Source organism: Nannospalax galili, unplaced genomic scaffold, assembly GCF_000622305.1.
Source record: "Nannospalax galili isolate Female #2095 unplaced genomic scaffold, S.galili_v1.0 scaffold285, whole genome shotgun sequence".
NCBI lineage: Eukaryota > Metazoa > Chordata > Mammalia > Rodentia > Spalacidae > Nannospalax > Nannospalax galili.
This window is the reverse complement of record NW_008355157.1, coordinates 1,086,061-1,102,622: the sequence shown is the minus strand read 5'-3', so window position 1 is coordinate 1,102,622 and position 16,562 is coordinate 1,086,061. Positions and strand designations below refer to the sequence as shown.

At 42.7% G+C, this 16,562-nt stretch overlaps 1 protein-coding gene and 1 long non-coding RNA gene across 3 annotated transcripts in view; one reads left to right on the top strand and one right to left on the bottom strand.

The window, feature by feature from the left end:
- Fut8 (fucosyltransferase 8) overlaps window positions 1-6,793 on the bottom strand; it is a 295,663-nt gene extending 288,870 nt beyond the window's left edge. For both annotated transcript variants that reach the window (XM_017802945.2, XM_029555569.1), the window contains exon 1: window positions 6,667-6,793. The gene's annotated coding sequence lies outside the window, so the exon portion shown is untranslated. The remainder of the gene's footprint in view (window positions 1-6,666) is intronic.
- An 88-nt stretch (window positions 6,794-6,881) lies between these two features.
- Window positions 6,882-13,550, top strand: LOC103749279. The gene is made up of 3 exons (XR_607932.3): window positions 6,882-6,995; window positions 10,312-10,345; window positions 13,503-13,550. It is a non-coding gene; the product is annotated as an uncharacterized LOC103749279 (long non-coding RNA).
- The last annotated feature ends 3,012 nt before the right edge of the window (window positions 13,551-16,562 follow it).

Here is a 16,562-nt window from a genome sequence, read left to right as displayed (position 1 = left end):
GGAAATTAGCAGAGAAATATTAGAACAACAGTGCAACTGATAGACAACCCTTAACAATCCCATACTCCCTTTTTGTTGCTGTTCTCGGTACTAAGCACATGTTCCACCACTGAGACACATGCTTCACCATCCCATATCCTCTTTCAAATAAAGTTAAAGTCATTTTTTAATAAGCAATATTAAACCTTACACAACTGATATTCTTCTGGTCTCTTGTCTTTGCCCCAAAAAGAAATGAAATCTTTAGAAAAACCTATCACAACATAGTAACTAATGTTTTACCTGGAAAGCCAATGAACCTAAGGGGAAAAATATACTATAACGATAGAACAGGGCACGGGCAAATGCCTGTAATCCCTGGACTTGGAAGGCAGAAAGATCACTGCAAATTTGAAGCCAGCCTGTACCACATAGTAAGACTCTACAAAAAGAAACACAGAAAGAGGCTCATCAACCAGTATAATCCTTGGCCTTGCTCAGCTACTCTGTCCTCAATGACTGCCCCCAAGTCTCAGACATTGGATTTAATAGAGAAAGAAGCTATTAATTATAATGCTTTCCATATTTATCAATAGGCAAAACTTAGTATTAATTGTATTTTTTAAATTCTAAAAGTAATTATAAAATAATTTATAAACACTGGCATGCATTTAGTTTGATAATTTGTTTTGTGAGATTTTTTTCCTGTTTGAGACAGGGTCTCTGGCCCAAGCTGGTTTTGAACTTCTAATCCTCCTGCTTCCACCTTGCAAGTAATAGAATTACAGGCATGCATCACCACACCCCATTATGCAGTGCTGGGGATCTAGATCAAACTTGGTACTTTGTATATGTTAGGCAAGCACTCTACCACTGAGCTACAACCCTGGCCCATTAGTTTGTACCACTTACACCCTAGACAAACTGATTCTAGTTCTAGGTATTAGATTTGGTATCTCAGGGCTGAAGAGATGGCTCAGAGGTTAAGAGCACTGGCTGCTCTTGCAGAGGACCCAGATTTGATTCCCAGAACCCACATGGCAGCTAACAACCATCCATAACTCCTGTTCCAGGGAATCTGATGCCCTCTTCTGACCTCGTGGGCATTGCACAACATGGGTGGACTTACATATATGCAGACAATACATTCATACACATAAAATAAAATAATAAATAAAATATTTTTTTAAAGGATTTGGTATCTATGGGGCTGGAGAGATGGCTCAGTGGTTAAGAACACTGGTTGTTCTTACAGAAGACCCAGGTTCGAATCTCAGCACCCACATGGCAGCTAACAACAGTCCATAACTCCAGTAACTCCAATTCCAGGGGATCCAACGGCCTCTTCTGTCCTCTGCCGGCATTGCACAACACAGGTACACTTACCTACATGCAGGCAATACACTCATGCACATAAAATGAAAATCATAAATTAAAATAAAATTCAGTATCTCATGGAAGTGGTATTTCCCCTTCACAATGTCACTTTCTGAACAAAACTGTAACAAAAATAATAATATATGAATGAGGCACTACGTTTAGGCAAATAAAAACATTAAACCAAGCAAGGCATGATGCCTCGTGTCCATAACCCCAGAATTTGCCAGGGTGGGTCTGAGGCCAGCCTGAGCATTTATAATGAGTTCCAGGTTAACCAGGGCTACAGAATGAGACCCTACCTCAAAAAAGAAAAAAAGGTAAAGAATGTAAATGAAATTAACCCTTTATAGCTCTGCATTCAGTGACATGAACAAGAGTAACTCTTAAACTAGCTTGAATGTCCATAGCCCCTCTTTGCTTTGTATCACATTAAAAGGAAAACATGCAATATCATATATCATATACATTCTATATTCTGTTGGGGTCTTTCTATGGCTCTAACCAATGGTAAATGTGTGTTTACTTTTAAACATGTTTAATTGTCCCATGATAATGAGCTACACTTTAAAAACAATTCAAGCTGCAATCCATCCTACTACATGGTAGAGAAATACAAGCCAGAGAATAACTCAGAGAACCACAGGGAACCCCACACTGATCCTTTATTCCTAACCCCACACTGATCCTTTATTCCTGGTAACTACAGATGGGCCAGAAGTTGAAAACTCACCTGAAAAGCACCAACAGAGCCAGGTGTAGTGGTACATGCCTTTAGTATCAGCAATGGGGGGAAACAGAGACAGATGGATCTATGAGTTCAAGGCTAACCAGGGCTACATAGTGAGACCCTGTCTCAAAAAAAAACAAAAAAAGAAAACAGAAACCAAAAGCAAAAACAAATACCAACAGGATCAGAATTAATGTATAGAATAAAAGTAATAAAATAGTAATACTTTTCGTTTCAGAGTTATTTAGAATCTTAATTTTGTTTTATCTTTTACTGGCTTTTAAAAATATTTGTTTGTAAAATGAAATACTTCCTTCCAGATTTACAAATGTACAATACAATGTGTGCAGTCACCATTTAGTTACACCAGTATGTTTTTACTAAATGCAGTTTATAAAGTTAATCAACAATAACCACTAAATGGGAAAAAAAATCTATTTTCTTAATCAGCACTGAGGTTCTATTTGCTTAAGTGAAGAATATGAATAACAAAAGACCCAATTTGTAGCCTAAAAAAGTAAATATTCTAATGATTTTAAAATATACATCATTATCAATTTCTTGACTTGGATTTAAAGACCCTGTGAACAATCGGACACAAACCAAACACCTAACTATAATTAAGAAATCTAAATAAAATGTCATACCACAAAGCATGTGTTTTATATTCAAACAAGTTCAACATCATATTACAGGACTGAGAAGTGATCTTGAAACACCTCCCCTTCCCCGTTTATTCAAAGGGTCTGTTTCTTTATGGAAATTATCTCTATTTTTGATAAAGAAATTTTACTACACAATTGATATGTCTCTACAAGACTCTACTTGAAGCTCTTCTGATTGCAATTTTTAAGACAACAGATTTTATGCAGTAAAAACACACAACATGTACCAAAGGTCAAGAATAAATCATCCCTCTTAAAGCACTTCACAGAAAGTTTAAGAAAATACTACTACATACTCAAGTTTTAGGACACATTCTCAGAAATTTCACATGAGAAATTCAAGAAAGAAACACCTGCTTTCATTAGTTATGAGGACTGATTTTTTTTTTTTTTTTTTTTTTTTTTTTTTTTTTTTTGTCTTTTTGAAGCAGGGTCTCCCTGTAGCCCCAGCTGTCCTAAACTCGCTATGTAGACCAGGCTGGCCTTGAACTCACAGAGATCCTCCTGCCTCTGCCTCCCAAGTGCTGGGACTACAGGTGTGCGCCACCAAGCCCGGCTCTCCTCCGGTATTTTAATTAAAATTGTACACTTCTGGCCATAAAAACCTGGTTTTAGGTGTTTTAAAAGTTTGAACAGCTATTACACTATACTTTGCTTTGGCACTAGCTCCCCCTCCAGACCAACCTAAAATAACTGCATTTTAAAAAAACAAACGAAACCAATTTTTGCGACCCACTAGCAAATTTCAAAATTCACCACTTTTAAGGCCATTCCTACTCCTTAAAAAAAAATAACTGATTGGAAAAAAAAAAAAAAAAAACACTGCAGAATAAAAGCAGAATGACAGTCCTTCTCAGTTTTGTACATCTTAAATAGAACTGATTTGTAGGAAAACAACTTCAAATGTTTTTTAATTCAAGAACATCCTTAGAATAATCTGCACAGTGCCATATTTAAATGATTTTGAACCACTCTCCTAGTACACCATGAGACATCCTTCTTACTAACTCGCTATCTGATCAAAGTCACATTTCTGCAATCTATGCAAGTTTCATTCCAGCTGTTCAGCTCTTCAACTCAAACAGAATTCTCAATTTATAGAGCAGCAAGAGGAAAAATCCATGACTCAAAACCACCCTTGCACATTCTTATAGCTTATTCATTTCTCATTCCCTACCTTTTTACTCAGGCTATAAAAGCACAATTTCAAATGCTTGGATTTGCTGAAATACTGTAGTATTTGTAACTAAGACTTCTTACACACACTTTATACTTCACAAGGATAGTAAGGACCTTACACTTTGGCATGCAGTTTTAGGTTGTCTTAAAAGAGAAACAACTTACTCTATCATTTCAGTATATAATTTCTCTCCTAAAATAATTTATGATACACCCTTTGAAAGAGGTATGTATAAAGCACAGAACATTAATCAAGAAAACAAATATGCACTTAACCTCAGAAGAGCAAGAAAAAAATAAAACCTACTTTCTACAGCACAAAGTCAGTTAAGTCAGCTAGTCCTACTTGTTTTAAATTTTAACTTTAAACTGATATAAATCTTGTATTGCAGTTGTTTCCTGAAACCTTGAAGTTCGGAGTTATCTAGGGATGGGTTTTGTTTCCCTGGGTTCACCTTCTTCAGGTTGCTTTTAAGTGACATGTGAAATCAGACAGGAGGAGGAAAAACACCACTCTCCTTGCCTTTATCCAAGGCCTCAATCTTTAAGGCAAAACGCAGAAAGCTCACAGGGTGATAAGCGCTACCCATGACAATGCCATTTAACTTAAGAAACACTGTGCCCCTGAAGACTGCAATCCCCACATGCACAGAACAGGTGCTGCACCCGACAACCGCCTCAACTCTAGCAGGACACACCTCGCGGACAGAATACACAGGACTCATTTAACCTTCCCAAATAGTTGAGACAATGGAAAGCCGCCAGTTTGTCATCTGCAGATCGAAGAGGGATGCCAAGGCACTTAGGCCATTAACTGCCCTGCGAGGGGGCCCGATCTTTGTGAGGATTTCCTCCAGTCCCAAAAGCCCTCACAGAAGCCCCAGCAAAGCACAGGAACCCACCTTCCTACGGTCTAGGAGCCCAGGGACACCGCAGCTGAAGAAGGGAAAGGTAGGTGCAGAGATGAGCGCTGAGGGGCACCTCCCACCCCGCCCCCATCCTGACTGTCCCTGGCTATCCCTGGCTCTCTCTGGCTCTCCCAGGGTGTCCCTGTCTATCCCTGGCTATCTCTAGCAATCCTTGTCTATCCTTGAATCTCTTCGGCTGTCACTGGCTCTCCCAGGCTGTCCCAGACTCTCTCTGGCTATCCCTGGCTCTCTCTGGCTATCCCAGGCTCTCTGGCTATCGTCCCTGGCTGTTCCTGGCTCTTTCCGGCTGTCCCCGCTATCCCAGGCTGTCTCTGGCTATCCCTGGCTGTTCCTGACTCTCTCCGGCTGTCCCTGCTATGCCAGGCTGTCTCTGGCTATCTCTGGCTATCCCAGGCTGTCTGTGGCTTTCCCTGGCTCTCTGGCTATCCCTCGCTCTCTCTTGCTCTCCCTGCTCTCTCTCTCTCTCTCTCTCTCTCTGGCTATCCCCGCTCTCCTTGACTCCGGCCCCTGCCCTGAGCAAGGATGCGCGACGCCGCGGACAGCGACGCGTCCAGTTCTCGCGGCGGGCGCCCCGCACCCCCTGCCCCCGCCGAGGCACAGTCCTGGGGCTCCCTCCCCACTTTTCCCGGAGCCGCTGGATGAGCAGCCGCAGCCTGGGCAGCAACAGGCCTGGGATCACCCGAGAAAACAGGAGCGCCAGCGACGGAGCGCCGCAGTCCCGCGCTCGCCTGTCCAGGAGCCCGCGGCGCGCGGGGCCCGGCTCCCTAACGCCCCCTTACCCGAGGCGGGAGCGAGACGGTCCGCGCCGTCCCCCGTCGCCACCGCCGCTGCCTCACCGCAGCTGCCCCGCGCCGGGCGAGTGGGAGGGGTGGCTGAGTGGAGGATGCTACTCCCGGCTGAAGGGAGAGGAAGAAACGGAAACAGGAACCGCGGCCGCCGCTTAACGGAGCCTTCGGCGCCACTGACTGAGGGAAAGCGCAAGGCGGCGCGAGCCGGGCAGCGGCTGACAGCGCGAGACCGAGCGCGAGCCGGGTCCAGGGCGCGCGACCCCGAGCAGCGCCGGCCCCATTCCGCGTGGAAAGGGAGGGAACCGGTTGGCTGGGAGCTGGGAGGGGGCGGCGGGGACCTGCAGCCGAGGAAACCCGGCCACTCGAGTCGGCCGGAGACCACGCGCGCACGCGCCGGAGTGGCTCCGACCACGAGCGCAGGCGGGGAAGCCTGGAGCCGGCGCGAGCGTGCACGCGCGGGTGGGGGTGCGCGCCCCTCGGCGTCCCAGCCTTCTGGCGCGCATGCGCCGACCGCCGCCTCCTTCGGCGACCCTGGCATGTGCGGAGGCTCCTCCCCGTCCCCTTCCCCGATGCGGGTGGACAGCGGAGCAGCAGCATCCACGGCCACGCTGAGCCGCGGGCCACAGCAAAACGGCAGAGTTCCCGCCCGCCGGCGGCGGCGGCGTTCCGGCAGGCGAGGGCCGCCCGAGGCTGAGGAGAATGTCGCTCCCCTCGCCTCAGGGGCGCCCGGGGACCACTGCGCTGGGGGCTCAGGCCGGCTGGCTGCTGTTTTGAGGGGTGCTCGCTGCTGCTGAGCCCCTGAAGCCGAGTCTGGTCGCTCGACTGCAGCCTGATCACACAATGGCATCGCCGCTCCGTGCAGGCCAGTCACCCTGCGAGCGCCAAGAGAAAAGCCCCCAACAAGGGCCTGAGTTGCCTGGCCGGCCTCCCTCGGCCGGCGGCTGCCACAGCCCGACTGAGGCGGAAGTTTATTGAGTGCGGGGAGGAAAGGAGAGGCTCTTCCCTAGGATGCTTCCTACCCGCTCGGACTCGGGGGACTCCTGGCGCCCGCGATGCAGACCGTGGGCCGAAGCTACCTCAGTCCGGCCCAGACCGCGAGCTGAGCGGGAGGACCCAGGCGCGCCGCCCCGCCACACAAAGTAGTCGCGGGCCGAGGGGTGCCGCCGCGGCCAATCAGGGCCTGGAGCCTCGTGAGTGGAGTGCGAGCTGGCCAATCAGAGGGCCGGAAGATGAGCTTCCCGTACCGAACTCTTCCCTGTAGCCTAGGGACCGAGATCCCTGGCCTGGGGGCGCAGCTGGATGGAAAGACGGAATGCTGTCCTGAAGACCGTCATTCCTCCCAGCCCAGGTATTTTCCAGAAAATACCGTGAATACTTATTCCAGAGTAAATAGAGCCAGCCTTTCAAATGCTGAGTATCAAAAGGCTCACGGAAAAGGGGAATTAAAGAGGCAGCAGCCTGCCAAGAATGCAATCTGCCTAACAGCATTCGTAAATTCACAATATTTATTCTATTCCAGGGACACTGCTTTCAAAAAAATAAACTCCTGAGCCATTCAGCAGTTAAGAGCACTGGCTACTCTTGCAGAGGTTCTTTTCCCAGCACTCACGTGGGGGCTAACAATCATCCATAACTACAGCTCCAGGAAAATCCAACGCCCTCTTCTGACCTTGCAGGGCTCCAGTGCACTTAAATGCAGGCAATACACCCATACACATAAAATTAAAATATTAAGATATAAGAAAGCCCCCTGTCCTTAACAGCTCAGTGTCTGAAACTTTCAATAAAAAGCACCCCGTGATGTACCTTACAGTCATTAGTTACTCCCATGTAAGAAGAACAAATTAAGAAGATACAGTGACTTATCCAAGGTCTTACAAAAACTACAGACAAATCCAGAAGTATATTCTAGCCCGGAGAGTTTGGGTGTCATCACTCAAATCATTCCCTAATCTTTTATTAAATGTATGGATGCTAGCCATCTCCCATGAGACTTCCAGTTCAGGTGTGTGAGTCACATATTTTGATTGTTGTAGATAAACAAAAATTTTAGGCTTATATCCTAGTTAGATGAATTAAAGGCTAAAGCTTCATCAGTCAAAATAATACTTTTAAGAAAAAGAGCCATTTCTGGTTAACACATTATAGTTTATGTCATGTACTACTTCAAGATGTCTGTCTTCAACACTTTACATTTGCTTCAAAATATCTGGTCTTTTTAATCTGGCCTTTAATTACACTTCAAAAAAAAAAAAACCTAGAACTCAAAACACTTATCTTCCCCACCTTCTTCCCACCCCCCTCCAAGAAAAGAGACACAAAATAGGAATATTTGTCAAGGATTTAGTACATTTTTATAAGACAGCATAATATATGTTAAAATACTAAATTGATGCTGTAGAATACAGTCAAAAACTAGTTATTCAGCATTTCTGATCTCTACTTAGTGTGGCAGGTCACCGTTACCAGAGCCCTTTCTAGGATATGCCCAGGATTTATCCACCATCCCAGAACTGGAAGAATCAGCTAAACAACTGATATTTGAGAACAAATCTGTATGCGTTAGTTCCAAACCAATAATGAATTTCCTGACAATACATTTAACAGGAGTGCTTATCCAGCCTCTAAATACAAACAACAGTCCCAGCTTTTAAAAACTACAATCCTAAACCAAATGTGATGGCACATGCCTCTAATCCCAGCACTGAGAAGGGAAGTCTGAGGCAGGAGGATTACTGTGAGTTCTAGGCCAACCTGGACTATATAGTGAGTTCAGTGCCTGCCTTGGATACATAGCAAAATCCTTCTCAAGATTGACTGATTGATTGGTTGGGTGACTGACTGACCGACAGACCGACCGACCGAAAAATACAAACTAGAATCCTTGGACAGAGGGGTGTAGCTCAGCGTACTTGTCTAACATACTATGAACCTAGATTCAACTCCCAACATCACAGAGAAAATCTATATTACTGTATTTCTTCTATTCTCTCCAAAGAGAGTCCTGAAACTCAGTCTTGGTCTTGCCATGTTAAGTCTCTGAGAGAAAGAAAGCATCCCTACAAAGTTCTAAACGTCACTCAAAGAAAGCATCCCCATGAGGCTATTTTCTCCATACCCTCCAGCCTCCCACTCTGTGGCTGGGACCCCCCCCCACTCTCTCTTTTCTCACTCCAGATGCTCACTTCTGATTCTCATCATCCCCAGTTTCCAAAATTTGCATAAGCAAGAAACTGTGTACCACTTTGTTCACCACTGCTCCCTTGCCTGACAGGCTTTGAGCCTATCATTGCTTATGCTTAAAATCACAGACAAGTTCTGCACACACGCACACAAATTGTTCAGATCATTTTCCACAACCTCATGTACTAAGAACTAACAGAGCCCTGTCAGCTCCTTACTTTCTTCTGTGGTTCAGCCTAGGCCAATTCTTAGTCATCAGCTAGAGCTGTGGAGACTCGGATGTGAGGTGGGAAAGAGTCAACTCTTAGATAATGGAAAATATCAAAATGAGAGTGGCCATTTCATTGAGAGATTAGCTAGATCAAAGTTAATGAACTTGAATGCTATCACATTTCCTAAGTTGTGAACATTCATGTAGAAACTACTTTGAAATTTACTACCATTTTATTATGCCTATAATAAAAATAATAGAGAAGGTGTAACATTGCTGAGAACAAGGCCCCACGCTTAACTCTTCCATCATTTAATTCTCAAATCAAACCTTTGAGGTGGATCCTATGACAATAGTGGGGAAATCAGTTGGGTCTCAAGAGTACTTGAAGCTCTCAGGAGACTTAGCAACAGATGCTTAGCCAGTAATTTAGAAACTTTTCCATTTCTATCAGTATATACGACATGAATGTCAGCTCCAGAAACACTCTTAATAGCTTTTAATTATCTTTGTTTTATAATCGTTCCTGTACTATACTTTATAGTATTCTGTTTTATAGTAAACCATACAAAAATACTGTTACTACCACAGACAAGAAGATACAATCTTGAAGTAATTGTTACCCATTTGGGCCTCTGTTTTCTCATCTGTAAAGTAAGTGTGGTACTAGGTAAGTTGTAGTTATTTGCTAGTTCTAAAACTCTAAGTTTAGTCAACTTGATGTTCCATCAACAGTAACTAGAGAAATGAAATGTGAAAAAATGATGTGTATCTTCAAAAACAGTAAGTGGCATAAGTCACTTTTGAGCTAAGTCCTAAAATAGAAATTCTGTACCCAGTCATTAAAAAGCTAAAGCTAGGGCTGGAGAGATGGCTCAATAGTTAAGAACACTGACTGTTCTTGCAGAAGACCAGGGTTCAAATCCCAGCACCAGATGATGGCTAACAGCCATCCATAATTCCAGTTCTAGGGAATCTGACACCCTCCTCTGTCCTCCTCAGGCATTACACAACACAGTACATGTAGGCATAACACTAATACACGTAAAATAATAAAAATAAACTAAAACAATAAAAAGAGCTGATCTTTCCCATTGGAAGAACAACAAAGTGACTAAAGGTTGATGAAACAAGGCACTTTTTTTTTCCTTGTGACTTTCTTCTTCATTGGTGGCATATACTTCACACTGTTTGTTTATTCACTACCCACTCCTGCATCTCCCTTATTAATAGAATTTCTTGATTTTTTTTTCATTTGTTTGTGTTTTAGGTAACCACTACAGAAGGGCAACTCAAGTTAACCAGTAAGTGGATTCCCAGAATTCTAGAGATTTTCCTTCTAGACTTAACAAAGGTTACACTTACCTTCACCATCCCTTTTGCAATTGGGTTGGTCTGTGCACGTGATGCCACTAATCTTAGAGGGTTGTGAGTAGGAGTTGTGTATGTCAGCATTAGTCCTTACTCTTAGCCTCGCGATCAGCATTGATGTTTTTTTTAATTATTGTTAGGTTTAATTCATTTGTGCATGTTGAGCGTGCATGCACACACACGCACACACGCACAGGTCACAGCAGCACTCATGTAGCAGTCTGAACACAAGAGTCAGGGTGTCAGACTGGGTAACAAATGTCTTTACCATTGAGCCCTCTCACTGGACTGGTGTTTGTTTACCTTGCAAGTACTTAGGATCAAATCCAGTGGCCTCCAGCATGCTAATACACTCCCACTCCTTTTTATTTATTTTTTGAAACAAGGTTTTGTTAAGTTGCCAAGTAGCTAGGAGGTATGCATCACCACACCCACTGAGACTAGTATTGTTAAAGTTGATGAAGCCTCTCAGCCCAGGTTCCTAAACAAGGACCCTATGCAGTGACCTGCCTCCCTCCTTCATGTATTTTGAGCAAGTGATACAGCTTTGATGTTTAAGTCACTGAGATTTGGCTGTCTTTTTTGCTGCAGTATGACCTAGAATCTAAGTTATGTTAGGTTGATTTGTACTAGAATACTAATGGTCTGAAAGTATTCTAATTAATATACTTAAAATCATTAGTCCTGGGATAAAATAGCCCCATCAGACCAAAAGGGAGAATTTTCAGTCCCTGCTTGGGATTCTCTCCTTCCCCCTAGGTATAAGGCAGCCTGCAACCCAGAGTGTGGTAACAGTAGTGTTGCAAAAGAAACTAGCCATTGAACGAACACACTGAAGATAGCAGTGATATAGAAAAACTTAAAAATATGATGGAGCTGATGATCATACTGCCTGGGAAGGCTCTTCTTCCTGGACTTCTGCAAAAGAATAGTGGTATTTGTTCCTCTATAACTCTGTAGGAAGAAACTTCATTTTGTCTATGTTAAATTTTATTGCAGTTTTTTAATGCAGATCTAGCTCAAGAAGCTCTCTAAAATAGAGGATGCATTCACATTTTTTAAATATAATTGCTCCCACTACTGTCTTCTGAAATACTACCTCCATTGGTAAGGGGGAGAAAGTAATTTTATTCAATCCAGTCTTTTTAGAATGAAGAGATTAAGATCCAACAACATTACAAAGTTTATCAAGTTTATATAGCTTTGTTATGGCAGAGTGAGGATTTTTTTAAAAAACTAATAATTGCTTCATTAAAAATATTGGTCTTAGGACTGGAGCAATGGCACAGTGGTTAAGAGCACTTACTGCTCTTCCAGAGGACCCTGGTTCAGTTCCCAGCACCCACATCAGGCAGGTCACAACCACCTCTAAGTCCAGTACAGAGAATCTAATGCCTTTTGGTCTCCAAAGGCACCTGCACACATGTGGTACACATAAACTCACACACACACACACACACACACACACACACACACACACACACAAATCTTTTTTTTAAGAAATTGGTCTGGTGGACAGAATAGATAGCTCAGCAGTCAAGAGCACTGGCTGCTCTTGAGGCATACCTGGGATCAGTTCCCAGCACCCACATGGCAGCTAACAGCTGTCCCTAACTCCAATTCCAGCAGATCTGATGCCTCATCTGGCCACTACAAACATTACACAACACAGGTTCACTTACATACATGCAGACAAAACACTCATACACATAAAATAAAAATAAATAAATAAATAAATAAACTGGTCTAGAGTATAATTCAGAGTGTTTCCTAGCATGTGCAAGGCCCTGGGATCAATCCCCAGCAGCACTAAGGAGGCTTAGGCAAGAACATTGGGAGTTCAAGGCCAACCTGGTCTACATAGTGAGTTCGAGGCAAGTTTGGGCTCTACAGAGAAACCTCTCACACATGCACACACACAAAAAAAGAAACAAAGGAAAAAATATCATTTCCAACTGAAGATAGAAGTAATATACAGGTAGTACGTTATTCTGATAGTTTAAAAGTTTCGGGCTAAAGAGATGGCTCCATTGGTAAACTGCTTGCAACGCAAGCATGAGAACCTGAATTCAAATCCCAGCACTCACATTTAAGAAAGAGAAAACCAAGCATGGCCAAACATACCTGTGCCCCAGCATTGAAAGGTGAGACAGTCGGATGGCAGAAGCTCGGTGGCCAGCCAGCCAGCCTAGCACAATGAGCTTCAGGTTCAGTACAAGACCCTGTCTCAAGGGAGTAAGGCAGAGAATGATAGAGGAAGACATTCAACATCCTCCTCTGGCCTCCACATGCACATGCATGAGCACACTCATGCACACACATACACATGCACACACCACACCACCACATACACAAACACGAAAAATAATAATTTTCCTAATTACATATATGGTCTTGGATAGATAGACTACTTAACCTCCAAGTTCAGGCTCTTCTATCTGTAAAAGGAGATAATAATCACTCATAGAGTTATAAAGGAGTGGATGACTCACTGAGTTAAAAAGCACTAATATAATGCTTGACACATAGTAAACACACACAGTGTAGTTCTGTTAAACTATGTTTATTCACAACTAATTTTACATGCATCATTTACTGTTCATTTAATTCAGACCACCATCCTATATTTTCCCACCATATAATGGTGGACACCTGAATTGTGTGTGACAAGTGACCAGCACTTATGGGAGCTGTTTTTTCCATTCCCATGTTTCTATCATGATGGTAACAGCAAGAATCTCTGAGTTACTGCTGACTGTCCCTTGTTCATACTTAGCTGGGCAAGAGGTGACCACACCTGCCCATAGAGAACCAAGCAAACCATCCCTGCAGGAGTTTTGAACTTAAGAAGCAAGGTCATCTCAGGCTTAACCTAGATGTAAAATCTAAGAGATGTTACTGGATATAGGTTTTTTGGCCAAGTGAAGAAAACTGTTCTGCATTGAGAGAACAAAGTTCAGTGAAAAGAGGAAAGCAGAGAAAATTAATTTGGGGTGGTTTTTTTTTTGTTTGTTTGTTTTTTAATGCTAGAATCCTCATTTCCAGGTTTTCTTGACCAGTAACTGAATTTCTGTCTTTCCTTCTGTACAGATTTGTCTCTACCTGGGGTTTCTCTATAACCTCCCAATATATTCCCCATTTTACCTAAGATGTTTCTGCATAGGTTTATTTTAGATACAACAAATGCAATTATACTACCATAAAGTAAAATAAAATAAAAAAAGAGAAGACACTTAAATTCATTGTGTTCATTAATGGCCTGCATTCAGTGAATTTTTTTTTTTTTTTTTTTTTTTTTTGGTCTTTTTGAGACAGGGTCTCCCTGTAGCTCCAGCCAGCCTGGAACTCTCAGAGATCTGCCTGCCTCTGCCTCCAGAGTGCTAGGATCAAAGGTGTGCGCCACCACACCCGACTTTCATCAGTGAATTTTTAAATCAAATGCCAAACACAAGTAAGAGGTTTCAAATCATCTCCCATTTCTATTATTGCACGCTTCTGCATTTCAAGCCCCCATTTCTAAATGGTCCTATTAAAACTCAACTAAAAGCTTGTATTTCTCAGTCTGCCTTGCAGCAAATGTGGCCATACAGTCAAATTCTGACTATTAAAATCTAGCCAGATATGTTTATGTTTTTTAAATTCCTTAAAAGGAAAGGGCTATGCCCTTCTGTCCCTTTTCTCAGTACTATTAATTGGGTCAAGATAGGATGTCTGGAGTCCTTTCAGTCACCTGGGACCTAAAGGGAGAGAGTGATGCCTAGAGATAACGTCAGTGGAGAAGCGCTGAGTCCCTGATAGCTTTGTGATGTCTCCAAGCCAATCCTGGACTGCTCACCCCAAAATTATTTTATGTGAAACAAAAATAAACTGCTACTTTCTTTAAGCCCCTATAATCTAGGTATTTTCTGTTACACCACACTGAACCTAATCCTGACACAATTGAGGCAGTGTCATTGTAACTTAATTAATTGTATTAAGTTGGATACTTGATATGCTACAAAAAAGAAAATAAGTCAAAAAAAATCTTGGAAGAAATGTAACAGAAATGAGTGTATTTTACTATGTTTAAAAATGAAAAACCAGGGGCTGGAGAGATGGTTCAGGGGTAAAAAGCACTGACTGCTCTTGCAGAGAACCCAGGTTCGGTTCCAGCATCCACACAGTGGCTAACAACCATCGATATCAAGGGATCTGACACTTCTTCTGACCTCTGTGGGCATTGCATGACATGGGTGTACTTACACACCTGCAGGCAATACACTCATAGACATAAAATAAAAATAATAAATAAGGGGCTGGAGAGATGGCTCAGCGGTTAAGAACACCAACTGTTCTTGCAGAAGACCCGGGTTTGAATCCTAGCACCCACCTAGCAGCTAACAACTGTCTGTAACTCCAGTTCCAGGGGCTCCTACAGCCTCTTCTGTCCTCCGTGGGCATTGCACAACACAGGTGCACTCACCTACATGCAGGCAATACATGCATACACATAAAATAATAAATAAAAAATATTTTAAAAAATAATAAAATATTTTCTAAAAATGAAAAGCAGGGCTAGAGAGATGGCTCAGCACTTAAGAACACTGGTTGTTCTTGCAGAAGACCCAGGTTCAAATCCCAGCACCCACATGGCAGCTAACAACTGTCTGTCACTCCAGTCCCAGGGGATCTGACAGCCTCTTCTGACCTCCGCAGGCATTGCACGACATGGGTGCACTTACCTACATGCAGGCAATACACACATACACGTAAAATAAAAATAAAATTTAAAAAAATAAAAGCCAAAAATAAGGATATGGACTGGGGAAGGATGGAGCAGGTATAAGATCATAGTGAAAAATTCCAGGCAAAAACTTGCCTCTGTCAATGTGCTGCAAATGCCTGCTCCAGCAAGAATGAACCTTGCCCAAGTCACCAAAGCCCCAGAACTGTGCTTTAACTCTTACAGGTTCACCAGCAAGAGGCAAGCAGGCCAGATAGGAAAAGGAAATGGCATACAGGAGTGAATCAGGACAAAGTATAATGATATACCTATATGAAAGTGACATAATGAAACCCATCACTATGCGTGTAGCTTAAATTTTTAATTCTTGAAAAATGCATGAATCTCCATTTGAATGCAAAATAGATTAAGTTCATCTAAGGGAACATTAGATTCTGAGGAAAAAGATAATTCTAACCAAACTGACAGAAGTCTGTAAAGCCAGAGGGCCCTCTTCAAGACAGAGACACTGCTGCACTGCTGCCTATCTTGTTCAGTCCAATGAAGCATATTTATTGAATGAGTTAACTTACATTGCATTATAGCCTACAGCAGGAACAACACATATAACCTCTGATTAGTCAGGATCTTGTATGGTTTCCATGGGAACAAGTCCATATACTGTTAGGTTTCAGAGTGTATATTGTGACTATTTGAATCATAACTTCATCATTTATTATCTGTGATAATTTAGAAAAGTTTTTAGGGGGTAGAGAGATGGCTCAGTGGTTAAGAGCACTGACTGCTCTTGCAGAGGACCTGGGTTCGATTCCCAGCACACACATGGCAGCTGCGAACCATCCTTAACTCCAGTTCCAGGGGAATCCGAAGCCCTCTTCTGACCCCTGTGGCATTGTACAACACAGGTGCACTCACATACATGCAGGCATCACACTCATACACATAAAATAAATTTTTTTAAAGAGAAGTTTTTAAATCTGTCTTGTGTCTATCTCTTTAAAATGGATATCTCAATACTATTTACCTCATAGAGTTTTTGTGACTCTAAAAAGAGTTATTACATACAAGGCTCTTAAGCACAGAGCTTGACGCAAAAGAAAACACAATAAATGTTGGCCATTTATAGCTCCACAAAACTCTAAGCTAAGGCAAGCCTTTGTGGACATTGTTATCTGATCTAAATTCCAAAGTCAAGATAACATAAAAACATAATCTAAAAAAAAATGAAAGAAATAAGTGATTGACAAGATTTTCTGAACCAAAGGCTAAATGCCCTTTCAGTTGTGGAGTAATGTTAAAACACAGTTGTTGGTATTTAAAACGAGGAGTAAAGGTTCCCAAAACAACTCCCTGTAAATTGTGCTGGCATGATTTACAAGTAGACTTGTAAACCCACACAGATATAGGTCAAATGGAGCTCACTTTTA